Genomic DNA, 13,830 nt, shown 5'->3' with positions numbered 1-13,830 from the left:
CTCCATCGGTCGAGTTTTATCTTCTTAGCAACGAGAAGGGCCCGAACGTAATGGGCAACACGGTTCCACCTGTCAGCACTTCTCAGCACCTCTTCGACAATGTTGCCTGAAGAGAGATCCCCTATGTTTAAATAGAGCTGCTGACGAACCCCATCCCACCTTCCACAAGAAAAAAAAAGTGTGGTGGGTGTCGTCCACAACTCTATTGCAAAACACACAATCCGGAGAACGCGCCTTTCCAATCTTGTGCAGGTAAGACTGAAAACTTCCATGCTCACTTAAAAATTGGGTAAGGAAATAGTCAGTCTCACCATGCTTCCGATTCAGCCACGCACCGCCACGCAGTCCATCTGCCTCTAGTTTCCTTTTCCCACGAGGGCTGCCACTCGTCTAGAGTGCGTTGCCGTTCTTCGCGAGCAACCACCTCCCTTGCGCTTGTATATGGCCCGACGCTCCTTAGCAAGAAGGGCAACGGGGATCACACCCGCGATCACCATCACGGCCGGTTCAGAGACAGTGCGGTACGCAGACGCCACCCGCAAAGCTCGCCGTCTCTGTACTTGCGCGAGGTGTTACGATATACCTCCTTGTTAAGAACGCCAGCCCATACCTCTGCGCCGTAGAGCAGGACAGACTGCGTTGAACTCATCAGAGGACGTCGCCTGCTAGACGTAGGACCCCCAATGTTTGCCATTAGCCTACTTAACGCCGAAACTCCAGTTGCAGCCGTGTTCGCTGCTGCTTTGATTTGCTGCCTCTGCTCGTCAAACGGCGTCCACGACTTGCATGACAGCATCAATTGTGGATCTCCCTGCTCTAAAACCAAACTGCCGGGGCGATAAATCTCCGGCAGCGCGTATCGCTTCAGCGAGTCTACTTCTGATGAGCTTTTCGAGCACTTTCCCAGCAGTGTCAAGTATACATAGTGGGCGGTATGAAGACGGCAATTCCGGGTCGCCTTTCCCTTTATGGATCAGCGCAAGCCTCGCAACCTTCCAACGAGCAGGGAAAATACCCTCTTTCAGGCAAGCGTTGAATGCGTCGAGCAGTAGGTCTGACCGCTGTTGGAATACCATTTTGTATACCTCTGCTGGAATGCCCTGCGGGTCCTGGCGCCTTCTTGTTTTTCATAGAGAGGACTGCCTGTTCCAACTCTTTTATAGAGAAAAGTGGACAGTCCTCTGCGCTCTCTGCGTCGACGTTATCCCATACGGAGTGCGCAGGGAAGAGTGCCCTTACAATGCGGTTCATCTGCTCGGCCTTAAGTGAACAGGGTTTCCGCAGAGCCCCGATTTTTCGGGTTACCAGTTTGTAACCGAGTCCCCACGGATCCCCATCCTCGTCGACCAGATCTTACCAACAGCGAGCTTTGCTCTTGTTTATTGCGCTGCGGAGTCTCCTTTTGGCTGATTTGTACTCCACGATTATGGTGCATTCCTCCCCCCGGTCGCCTAGACGTTGTGTTAAGCGGCGGAGCCTGTGACACTCCTTCCGGAGCTCTGCGATTTCCACTGTCCACCAATACATGGAAGGTTTGCCGCGCCTCGATGTCTTCCTGGGCATGGAGGCTCCGCAGACCGTCGTTATCAGGTTTATAACTGAATTTACGACAGTGTCAGCTGCGGCGCCACCGCCCCCAAGAGTACCCTCCAGGGTGACCCCACCTGTTCCAAGAGTTTCGACAAACTTCTCGGTGTTCACTTTCGCGACGTTCCATGCACATTGGTAATAGTTTGATGCCCACACTTCGGTCAACTATGATTTGATGGTTTTCTGTATTGTTAGGGGACAAAGGCTAAGGAAAAAGAAGATTGTAGGTTGCTCGCGCCTCGTGGCGTTCACTTCCTGTGGTTGTTTCATCATTTCAACTCCTTACACTGGCATGCAACTCTTGTGTAAAAAATTGCAAAGTAATCTAATGCTGCGCATATAACTTCAGCAGACTTTTCTTTTAGCATATGTTCTTGATGAATGAGAATGCGGTAAATGTTGGATTTGAGACGGTCGTTGATACGTCGATCACCAAAACATCAGTTTCGTTGTTTTTACTTACCAGTTGGCATTCTTATCAATTTGCCAAATAGCCAGCGTTTTATCGTCGAGAAAATTATGGTAGAGGCCTTTCTTTTCTCGGACCTACAGTCGGACATCGTCATTCCAAAACCAAGTATTTGCCTTGGTGATCTTAGGTTGCATAAGGCGCTTTATGGATTATGTTTTTCACTTATTTCCATAATTCTAGGACAATACAAATAATGGTTGTTGATCGCGTGAGTGAAATAATTTCTTCTTTTTTATCATGAAATCGTCACCATTTAATACGCGGCGGGCCAGTACGTTCCTCACGCTGTTTTATCAGTGGCTTCATTCACGAGGCAGCAATCAATGGAGGATGTTAAAATGTGATAGTGCCATAGCTATATGTAGTATATATAGTCGAATTGCATTTTACTGTTCCTACTGTAGAATGTAGAGGATGAGACAATCGTTTGATAAACCATGTATTGACGGGCACAAGGTCGGTGATTCCGCAAAATCGACTATATGCTCGCTATCCTACTTGCGTGCTCTAAATTCTTTTCCCTCATGGCACCTGCTGCCGTCTGTCTTTTAACCCACATGACCATTAAGGACGCTCGCAACGACAATATATTCATCGCCAAGCAGGTTCCAGGTCTTTGTATCGGGAAGGTGTGAGAAGGCATCTTTCTCGCCATCAGGTCGTCCTGACTGTCATCAAATCGCTCGAATCCTTTAATGGCATCCTCTGAGATGGCAATGGCATATTGACTGTGTGAATTGCCAAAACAAAAACGTTTATAGTCATTTTTACTGCGTTCGGGTTCCATGTCGCAGCTTTTGACACCACACCATCGAAATTTTCCAAGAGCGCAAATATCAATGAGTCTTCTCCGAAGGGTTCTTACGAGAGCCTCGGTTTTCTAGCGTGCAGATACGTATTTGTTTTGCTCGGGCTAATTTACTTACGTCGTGACGCCGTTCACGCGTCAAGAATTCTTGCTTATTGCATTGCGCAGGGCCGTGACCTGTGCTGCGTCGACTGAGGTGAACGCCTTATCATCTCTCTGAGGCTTTGAATTCAACGCAACCAGGTTTGTTTTTAACGACATGAATTCATTTTCTTGCTGTGTCGCGGGACATGCTCCAGGGATCAGATAGAATTTAGCATAGTGGAGTAACTCCAATTATACTTTATTTATCTTTTTCCATGATCTGAGCATTTTATTTTTGTTTTACAGAGGACGGTTAAAATTACATTGCCGCAAACCCTCCTCCTTTACCCCTGCTTAAAAAACATGGCGGAGTTATGGTTTTGATGACAGGTCTTCACTGGTGATATTGAAATTAGCTCGTAGAAATGACGGCCTGTTTGTATGATTTTTGGATGTGTTACTTTTAACGATAGAAGTAGCAGTGCATATTTTTGTTTTATATGTATTTGGTTATTTTTCCTAGCATCTGATAACAAAAATGATCTCGAGCAACTTGTTCAAAAATGGAATGATCGCTTCATGTAATACGACCTCAGATTGAATTTAAACAAAACTAAATTTTTGACGACCGATTCCCATGAAACAGGCACAATCCCTGTCGGCTGCAGGGATTTGCCCAGAACTGAGCGATTTAAATACCTCGGTTCAACGCTATCAGCCAATGGAGAGCTGCGTTATGAAATTGCTTCACGCATTAACGCAACCTGGATGAAGTGGCGTTCCACAACTGGCGTTCTTTGTGATCGACGTATCAACGAACGTCTCAAATCTAAAATTTACCGCAATGTCGTCCGTCCAGTTGCTCTTTATGGTTCTGAGTGTTGGCCAACTATTAAAGACAATGAACGGCGTCTTGCGGTAATGGAGACGAAGATGTTACGTTGGACTAGTGGCGTGACACGTTTTGATCACATCCGAAATGAGGATATCCGCGATCGTTATGGGGTTGCACCGATCGTGGAAAAATTGCGAGAGAGGCGTCTTCGAGAGTATGGTCACACAATTCGTGCTAACGAGAATTCACTTGCCAAGATTGGTCTGAACATCGAAGTCGATTGTAAACGACCAAAATGCAGGCCTAAACAACGGTGACTTGATACGCTGAATGGGGATTTAAAAGCCTCAAGACTGCACCCAGATCAGGCATTCGATAGAGCCAAATGGCGAAACCGATCACGACGAACCGATCCCGCTTGTGAACGGGAAAAAGGCTGAAGAAAGAGAAGAAGAGTTGTACGCTTATTGCTAAAGCCGACTTTGAGCGTATTCCTACTAAAGTCGCGATATTTCGAATGATCTTCCGCATACAATTATGCCGGTGGTACCCTTTGGAGTTTTTTTTACGTTTATAGTATCTCTTACCATAAATTTTAAATAAAATTAAAAGCGGTGCTGCTTTTTCTTTTTCTATGGCAGAGGAAATTGCAGTGACTTTATGGGATTTGACGATGTTCAATGATCATCAGAGTGGTGGTCGGAGTCGACCAAGAGGGGAGAGCTACCCGAAAAACCTAAAAGGATGACGAAATCAACCGTGAAGGCTTGTTCGCAAAAGCTAGGAAAGAAGGAAGTACCCCGTTGACACATGTTTGAACATCTCTATGCTAGCCAGGCTTGGAAATGAAAATGTTTCTTTTGGATGTTTCAGTCCCTGTGTTTTACTACCTACTACCCAATGAAAACCAGCAAATCGTGATAAGGTTGTGATCAGAAAGGTAGTTTTGGTTTCTGCGATGCTGGATGCCACTTGTTTCCCAATTACAACACGATCTCTCTATGTTTAGGGGTAAATATGAATGTTTTACCTGCGTGACTATTTTGATATTTGTTCTGGAAAAGTGATAACGCGAGTACTTTCGCGTTATCACTCTGGTGTCTGTATTTATGAATGCTAATGCTTACAGTTCCTTTAGTATTTCGTACATCTTCATGGAAAAAATGCAGTTTTGCCTCAAGTAAAAAATCTGATAAATTATAAGGTGAGGTGACAAGTTACATACATACACATATTATCGTCCGTTTATCGAAAGTACGACATACTGTCACCCTGTATGATGTAAAAGATGTGGTAATTAAATTTTCCAATCATCTATCTACATTAAAGTGCAGTAATTATAATTTGAAAAGCAAGATTACAGGAAACTGATAACATTTCGCAATTTTAATTTTAATTTAGCCTTTCTGTCATATCAGCGAAATCTACCAGTCAATGAGAGAGTATCTGGAAATGTTAGCTACAATGATTGTATTTTACAAAGTGTAGATAGATACTATTCGGCAGTTGTATAGAATTTGGGCGAAAAGGCATACATGTTCGGAAATAACATTAAACTTGCGATGATGTGTTTGGCTTTCTAGTCGAAAGAAACATTTTCCTTATCACCAAGTAAAGGACACTAAAACGAAAAATTAGTTGGTCTTTATTTACATGGACTGGGGTATAATACATACACAATCTGATGCTTCCAGTACACAATCAATCAAGAGAATAAATTGATTAAGAGATAACATTGGAAATGTTTAGATAGGGGGTGAAAGCGTATATTGCATTGTTCAGCAAATTCAATACCAAATTTGGCATGGAATTGTAGCGAATGAAAATAGATAATCATGATTTGTTGCTGTTTATAAGCAGATGTTTGAAGAACTGTGGGAGCCAATCGGCTACAGAAAATTGTGGTAAGTGAAACTGTACACAATAAGTATTGGAATAGGCTTGATTTGTTTACAAAACTTTGTTTTCGTAAAGTATTAAGTTCATTCCCGAGCGAAACATCAATGTGTTGTGATTGTGTTGTGGTAAACTTTTGCTTACTATTCGCATTATGTTTTGACAAGAAAGTGTACTGGTGCTTTACACAAAGGAACATATCATAGACTAGAAGACTTGATTGAAAAACATTAGAAGAATCGTGAAGGAATCGAGAAATAAAAGTGTTGATGTGAAACCAAATTTACACGTCCTTTTATCATTTGTGAAAACCCGTCCCCATGAAGTTCAACCTAATAATACTTATTGCTTGCGTGGCCGTTCGCAGTTCCAACTGCCCACCCGATTTCGTGCCAATATTTATAATCGTTTCTGAGAAAAGTGCGTGTGGCAGACAGGCAGACAGACAAAAAAACAGACAATGAACCGGTTTTGCTTTACTCAATTCGCGCCACAAAGGGGTCACCCCGTGTGTTGGATCCCAGGAATCCATTTTTTTTTTTGGCAACAAGGATTTCCAGATATAGTGTAGAATATTTGGATAGAGTGATTTTTTGATATTCCGATTTTCGAAGTAAAGTTTCATATGTCAAGTTTATGTCGATCGCCGTTATGAAGTACAAATTTACTAGTTTGAACGACATTCGAATGACTTCATTTAAAGAGCGAGAATTGAAGCCAAGGCTTTACATGTGTTTTTTTTAAACCCAAAGTTTATGGATTAGGTATAACAGATTACACGGCTATGGGAGAATTCTGTATCCCGACGCAATTAATAAGAATAACTAGACTGAGCCTAACTAATGTGCGAGGCCAGATAAAAGCAGCAGGACCACTCTCTAGACTATTCAACATCAACAACGGCCTAAGACAGGGGATGCCCTGTCATGTGTCCTCTTCAACCTGGCCCTGGAGAAAGTGATTCGCGATGCAAACGAAAATGCGAAAGGCACCATCCTCTTCAAATCTACCAACCAGATTGAGCAGGAGACGTGAGATCCCGGGCTGCACATTAATAAAGGCAAGACGGAGAACATGGTGGGAATGTCAGCGCCAAAAACCAAAGAATGAAGAACATCGAAGCTATGTCTATGTTCAATCTTCAATTTAGTTTTGAATCCAGGATTACACCCAGATACTTTGCATTAGAGGAAAGAACCAATCTTTGTTCCTTCAGCTATGGTAGGTGGAGTTCAGGTATCCTTGTTGGGTTTATGGCGAGTCCGAATCTTGCGGCCCTCAGGCACATCTTTCGCAATGCTCCTTCCATGATGTCGCTCATAATGGTTTCGGTGGATTTTCCTTTGAGGCAGGCATGCTGGGACTTAGAGAAAGGCGTTCTCTCCATAACCGTCCTTAAGTGAATGTCCAGGACGCGCTCTAGGGTCTTCAGCGCGAAAGAGGTCAGGCTGATTGGTCGAAAGTCCTTCGCGGACTCATGACCGCGCCTGCCCGCTTTCGATATGAAAACCACGCGTGCGCGCCTCAAGGCCTGTGGTATGTATCCTAAAGAGACGCAGCTCCGGTAAATCTCAACAAGCCACGGTACAACCCTTTCCTGGTGCTTCTGAAGCATGGGTGGCATTATGCCACCTGAAGATTTATATGCGGAGAAGCTGTTTATAGCCCAGCCGATCTTATCCTCGGTAGTTACCAATTTGATAGTCTCGCACAGCTAGGGTGGCAGCAAACCCTCCAAGCAAGGTTCTGACTCAGTCCTCCTCGCTGGCGGGAAAGTGCGTTTGAAGCAGCAGCTCCAAGGTTTCACTAGAAGACTCCGTCGAGAAGCCTTCCGACTTTTTAAGAAAGGATGGGCTCTTAAGGTCCTTGGACAGAATCTTACTGAGCCTCGCGGATTCCCTGATGCTTTCGATGTTCTGACAATAGTCCAACTAAGACCGCCTCTTGGCGGTGCTAATGACCGACTTGTACTTCTTCAGGCAGTCCTTGTGTGGCTGCCAATATTTATGCCTGTAGCAGATGTTGAAGATTTCTCTGTCGTCCCAATCTTACCAATTTGCGCACCGGAGAGTTTGTTCTTAATTACTTGACCAAACTTTCTCCAGTCGATCCTTCAGGGGTCCCTGAGGCGTTTGGAGGCCTCAGCGGCGAGATTCAGACTGAAAAGTATCCAACTGTGATCCGAGAAGGATCCCAACCATCACAGTTCTCCGAGCTGGGGCAATGGAGGGTTGTTGTACTGCCCCTGTTACACACCGATAGGTTTAAAGTAATAATAAAATCAAAGAATGACTCACCTCTCTCGTTGATTTCCGAGCTGCCCCAAAGCGTATGCTTGCATTGGCGTCGCAGCCTATCAACAGGTTGGCCTTCTTTGTTGCTATGGTGTTCGTCAGATGTTGTAGTTCTTCTGGCTGAGCTGATCGGTCGTGAGCCATGTAAGCTGAGGAAATATACACTTTCTTTGCCCCCGCTTGCTCCAACTTGACCATGACTAGGTCGCTGCAGCTCAGCTCCGGACACAGCAAGCGTACTCTTTCTCGCGAGAATACATGCTCTTGGGCTATCCTGATCAGCGTCTCCTGTCAAAGCTCTTACTGTACAAGACAATGGTCTTGCCAGTCCTTATGTATTCCGAATCTTCCGAAGAATTTTTGGCCTCCAATCTATGAGCGATACCACGACCGTCTGGTTGTGGATAAAATCCGGCCCAATGGGTTGCGGTAGGCGGGTCACTTGACCTATATGGATGAAGATGATCTAGCTCGGAGAGTCTATACGGCCAATATCTATGGTAAAAAAAGAAGACGAAGCAGACCCTGCCTGAGATGGAGCGATGGCGTAGGTCAGGACATCAAACAGCTTTTAGTGATATTGAATTGGTGGACCTTGGCGCAAAACCGGGATGTCTGGTGTTCCTTATTAAGGCAGGCCGGTTGTTGCGCCGTTCATGATAATAGCAGATTAATGGTCAATTAAGGTTTTATGGTTAATAATCACATTCTAATTTTTACGCATGATCAAGATATTAATAAATATATGGTGAAAAATTCGCATTTGTGTCTTTATTTAGTTCTTCATAAGAGAATTACCGAAAAAGCGAAAGCCTTTACGCGGAATGACCCCATTAATCTCTCCAGCAAATTGCTAAGGGAGCCTGCTTTAGGAGGTTTCAATAAGGCATTTTTGTCCGTTTTAACAGATATTTGGAAGGTTAAAAAATATGTGTGTCCAGTTAAAATATTTCATAGCATTTGGTTGGCACGGGGATTTGTAGAACGTCGTCTCCCTGGAGTTTCCTACTGACATGAAAGATATTGTTTGCAATTCTTCTCTGAAATGATAAAAATTAGGTAGTTTTCATTAAATCCAAAAATTTTCACATTTTGGAGATTTAAAAGAAAAAAAATGTGTTTTTTTCCGAAAAAAATGCACTCTGACTTGGAAAATTGAAATTTTTTTTTTCAATAATTTTTTTACGTTGACGATAATTTAATATTGAAAAGAAGAAGCTATAATTCATTTCAAAGGGTTAATTGATTGTGTGGATATTCTCAAATATCTTAGGAAAATAGGGTTCCCCTTTAAAATTTTCGCTGGCTGATGGTCAATATTCAGTTTAAATTCGTCTACATGATTTTCAAGCGACTGTTAAGTTGTTCTGGCTTTAAGACCTGGAACAGAGTCTTATTAGCCATGGTATATTTTGAGACATGGTTTGTGTCAAGTGCCATAGTAAATTCTTTAAAATGTCTAGTTAGTTTTTGCGGCTATTTTAATACTGTTTTTAATAGAATGTAGAAAATTGACCTTATCATAGGATACTGCCTTCCAAACAATCATTTAGGCAGAATAATGGTTCGTTGGTTTCCTTGAAGAACCGTGCCTATACTCATAGCATTGCGCCTAATAGTTTGTCAGTAAACGACATTTTTTATAACACTGTTGAGAATATAGTAACTACAGGTGTCTTGATTCTTTCACCTTATTACAACATACTTAAGGGGGGTCCTCATACACATACAGGGTGGCTGCAACATTTTTTTTCACCCAATATAACCACGTAGGGAGTATCAAATGAAAAGGCTCGATTAGCACTTCTCGAGTAGAGATTAGTTATGACATTGATTGTAAACGGGTAGAGTGCGGGGCTTCGAAACGGGTAATTATTTTCTGTGAAACTACCCAACCAAAAGAATTAAAACAAATTATTGTGGTCCATACACATGGTATCTAGGCCTCAAAATACTCTACATTACGATATCAGCTCAAATAAAGTTTATACAGTGAAATCCCAATAATTCGTACATCGATATTTTGTATTTCGTGCTAATTCGTACAAATTTACCGGTCCCCAGAGTCAATTGTCTTTATTTTGGACCTCCGATAATTGGTATTCCCGATATTTCGTACCAAATCGTCATTCCCTTGACCATACGAACCACCTTAAAATCGTAATATTGGTTCTAATAGCAAGCATCACACTGGAAAGTTTTGTGGAAATCCTACTATTTTGAATAAAGTTATAGTAGGTCAAAATTGCTTCTTTCGGGGAATTACTACTCCCAAAAATATAAAATGTCAGTATCGCATCGAACTGAATATGGGGTCTATTCAACGTATATTCAATATATAGCTATGTATAAATGGAACCATCGTGTACCCAATATTCTTACATAAAGACGTGCTTTTTTGTTATCCTGTGTATGATTTTATGCCACAAGTTCAAAATTTTGTTTAGTGATGCGACTCATGAATCTGGGCACTACATCCCTCTCTAGGACTTTTTATTTGCGGGTAGGATTCCGATTGATTTATGACCTTACAGCATTGATAGCCTGTGTCGTACGACACTTTCGTATCCGACCGGATATTTTACAGTCGTTTACATTTCCAATGTCGGGAAATGACAGTATGGTACACAAAAAAAACTTTGCCTATTCCGCATTTATGAAGAACAATAACGGCAATACAGTTCTCTTTGTTTGACCATTCCATCGCGAGGGACCAATCCATGTATATTGAAATGGTTTCGGGCGTTTGGAGAGTACTTATTGCATCACATTTGGTTGCGTTCAGGTTATCACCTGCAAAAGTTGTTTTTATATTTTTATCAATATTTATGACTTCAGCTTGTCATAAAATAAAACTCGATGCAAGTCACTTAGATATTTGTTTCCATATTCTCTTTTCTATTACAAACTCTCAATTCTATTATAATTTCTGACAGAAACTTTTAAATACAAATTACTGAAATTGGGTTATTATCTAAAACAAATTTAAGTCGTAAAAAAATCCAAGCTGTTCAACACAAATAATGCGTTCATAATTTATCAAATGTCAGGTATAAATTCTGTGCAAAAATGAGAGTGATTCCTAGATTATTTTTAACATGTGGTGGCGGAAATGATCATAAAATAACAAAAATTTTGGCATAGGTCCCATGTGCATATAAACGTATCTACTCAGTTTTTGCTTACACATTCACTGATTCCATCCCATATGTTCGTTTGCAGAGATTTTGATGAATTAGATCCAAATTTACGACAATATGAAGCGACTCACCACTCGAACCACTTGAATTGGCGTCAATTAGTGACTCAAAGTTTTTGAAACAGGAATGTCTGCACATATTAAGTTTCGTTGCGAGCTCCTCTATATGTTAGGAAAACGTAAATGTATAAAAGTAGTTTTATAAACAGATGAACAGAAACATTAAGAGGTATTCCAAACAAGAAAGCTTTTACTAGTGCTCCAAGCTTTCTCAGGAAATATTGATTAGAATACTACTGGGTGTAAATTCATTTTAAGGATTTTTTTTGTAAAATTGAACCTCTATTGTGAAAAATGATTACAATGTGATTATTCAAAATATTGTCCATCTTTAGCCACTACTTTTCCCTATCTTTCTATCTTTTCGCTATCAGCGATTGCCACCAAATTTGGTAGAATGCTGGGAACTGTGAACGCTCACGCATATAGTGAGTTACATCCTTTTACGACGCATTTAAAGGGGGGTCCCCATACATGCAAAAGAGGGGTGTGCATTTTTTTTTATCAGATATAGTCATGTGGGGTATCAAATGAAAGGTCTCGGTTAGTGCTTTTTGAAGCCGATTTTAGTTTTGACATTTGTTAGAAAGGTGGGGAGTGCGGGGAGTTGAAACTGATCATTCCTTTAAGGGGGCCATTCTCAGAAACTACCAAACCGAAAAATCTGAAAAGAATCAGGAGGCTGCCACTATATGCTGCCTGGGCTCCGAAATACCTTCCATACTGATATCTGCACAAATAAAGTTCATAATAGTATACTACTATAATTTTTAGTAATTGGCTGCAAAACCCCCCTTAAGTTCATGCTAGCACCAACAACGACAATATAGGGTATAACATAGAGCATGATCTCACCACATTTGGCGGAAATCGCACTACTACTAACACAGCTATAATACGTCAAAGTTGTCACTTCGTCACGTTTGATGCGATGTAGTATGTTCCAAATAAACTTCACACAGCCATTGATAACTTGTAACTGCTTGTGTGGAGGGGGCCACTCGTCATTACCACAGGATAGCTTTTGAGAAAGGGGCCCATTTTTAAGAATTTCGACGGTTTTCGATGATTATCCATGGTCCCAAAGGTTCTTAGGGCCAGACTCTTTCGTTTTGTGGATTTATTTCACAGTGAACACCTAGTTGTCAGTGAAGAGGATACGTTCGTTACAGCTCGGTGGCGGTTGACGGTATCTTTGGAGACGTAACAGCTCATTTTTATGGGCGACACGCTAAAAAATTGTGACTATGATTTCCGGTTAAGTTTATTTATTGTTACCCATTTCATTGATTGGCCTTTGATGGTCATGTCAAGGGCGATTTCAATATGAATGATGCTGTGACGGTTCCTAGACGTAATGACAGTGCATTTTCTTGCACTCTCTACATAACATCCATTATGGTACGGTCAAGTTCGTTGAACCGGTTGATCGAATTATATACTGTTTACTTCGGCACACTGAGCAAATGGCTAATTCCACTTTGGCGCTTTCATTTATAAAGTATTTCCAGTTCATTTGATAGACGATTCTTGATAAAATAAATGGAATAAATGGATATTACAATAATAAAAATTTTAAAGTAATGATGTTTAGTAATTTTCCCTTTCTCCCCACCTGTATGTTTTTTGGTTTCAGCATCCGTGCCAACTCTCATTAATTTGAAGTGATATTAGCCTGCTTTGTATTTTAGATTTACGATGCCGTCTAATTTTAGCATATATCTAAAGACCTGCTTGCAAGTCACGTCGAAATTTGTTTGGGACTCGCGTTTTCCACTACGTCTTCATTTAACATTTAGAACTGTATTATCGTTAAATAAAACTCTTTTTTTTCGGTATTTTCATAACAATATAATTTGACACATCCAAAAAATCCATCACTTTGAATAAATATGTCAACGAGGGAGCCCCCCATTTTTTTACAACATTTCAAATTTCGACGGTTGGCTAAATTTATGGACCCTAGTCTTTGCTTTTGGAGTGATTACCATAATTAGCTCGTATTTAGAAAATTTCGCAACAATCTAATTTGAATCGCGGCTTTGAAGAGGGCTTTATTTCAAGACCAGTACACGATACGGTACATTAGAAGGCAATTTGGTGAGGATTGCACTCGTCCTGGACTATTACGCTGATTTGACTCTGGTATTCACCGCTGATACGACTGGTATCCTACATCTTGTGAGAACTGTGGCGAGTAAGTTTTATAAAGTAGAATCGACTCTAGAAATACGAATGCTGTTTTATTTCATTTGATCCAACAAAATGTTATTTCGTCAAGAGGTGTACTACATCATTTGGTATTTTCTCACAAGGACAGCGATGTTCACGGTTGAAAATGCGAATTGACTTATTGTTTTGAGTTGATTGTTGTTTGTTTGTAGAAATGTCAAGAATGTCGATGACATTTGTTTGGGAAGCGTTCGCGTTGTCATAGCGAGCTGATTTTATCAGCAAATGCATTTTGCCCAAGAGATTGGATCAATCGAACTAAGTTACACATCATTAGGTTAATTTGCCGAGCAGTTGATGATCAAATAATTTTTGGGCTCCAGCAGGTCATCTATGTCGCAGAACAATGTTTATAAGGTG

General features: G+C 41.3%; 1 protein-coding gene across 7 annotated transcripts in view; it reads left to right on the top strand.

The window, feature by feature from the left end:
- Nucleotides 1–13,830, top strand: part of LOC119650882 (F-actin-monooxygenase Mical) — a 214,732-nt gene that overhangs the window by 59,734 nt on the left and 141,168 nt on the right. The window contains exon 1 of one of the 7 annotated variants that reach the window (XM_038054049.1): nucleotides 5,566–5,693. The exons of the other annotated variants lie outside the window; for them this stretch is intronic. The gene's annotated coding sequence lies outside the window, so the exon portion shown is untranslated. Of the gene's footprint in view, nucleotides 1–5,565; nucleotides 5,694–13,830 lie in introns of those variants that run through there. 7 annotated transcript variants of the gene reach the window in all.

The sequence above is a fragment of the Hermetia illucens genome, chromosome 3 (genome assembly GCF_905115235.1).
Source record: "Hermetia illucens chromosome 3, iHerIll2.2.curated.20191125, whole genome shotgun sequence".
In the NCBI taxonomy this organism is placed as follows: Eukaryota; Metazoa; Arthropoda; class Insecta; order Diptera; family Stratiomyidae; genus Hermetia; species Hermetia illucens.
This window is presented reverse-complemented; position numbering and strand designations above follow the sequence as displayed.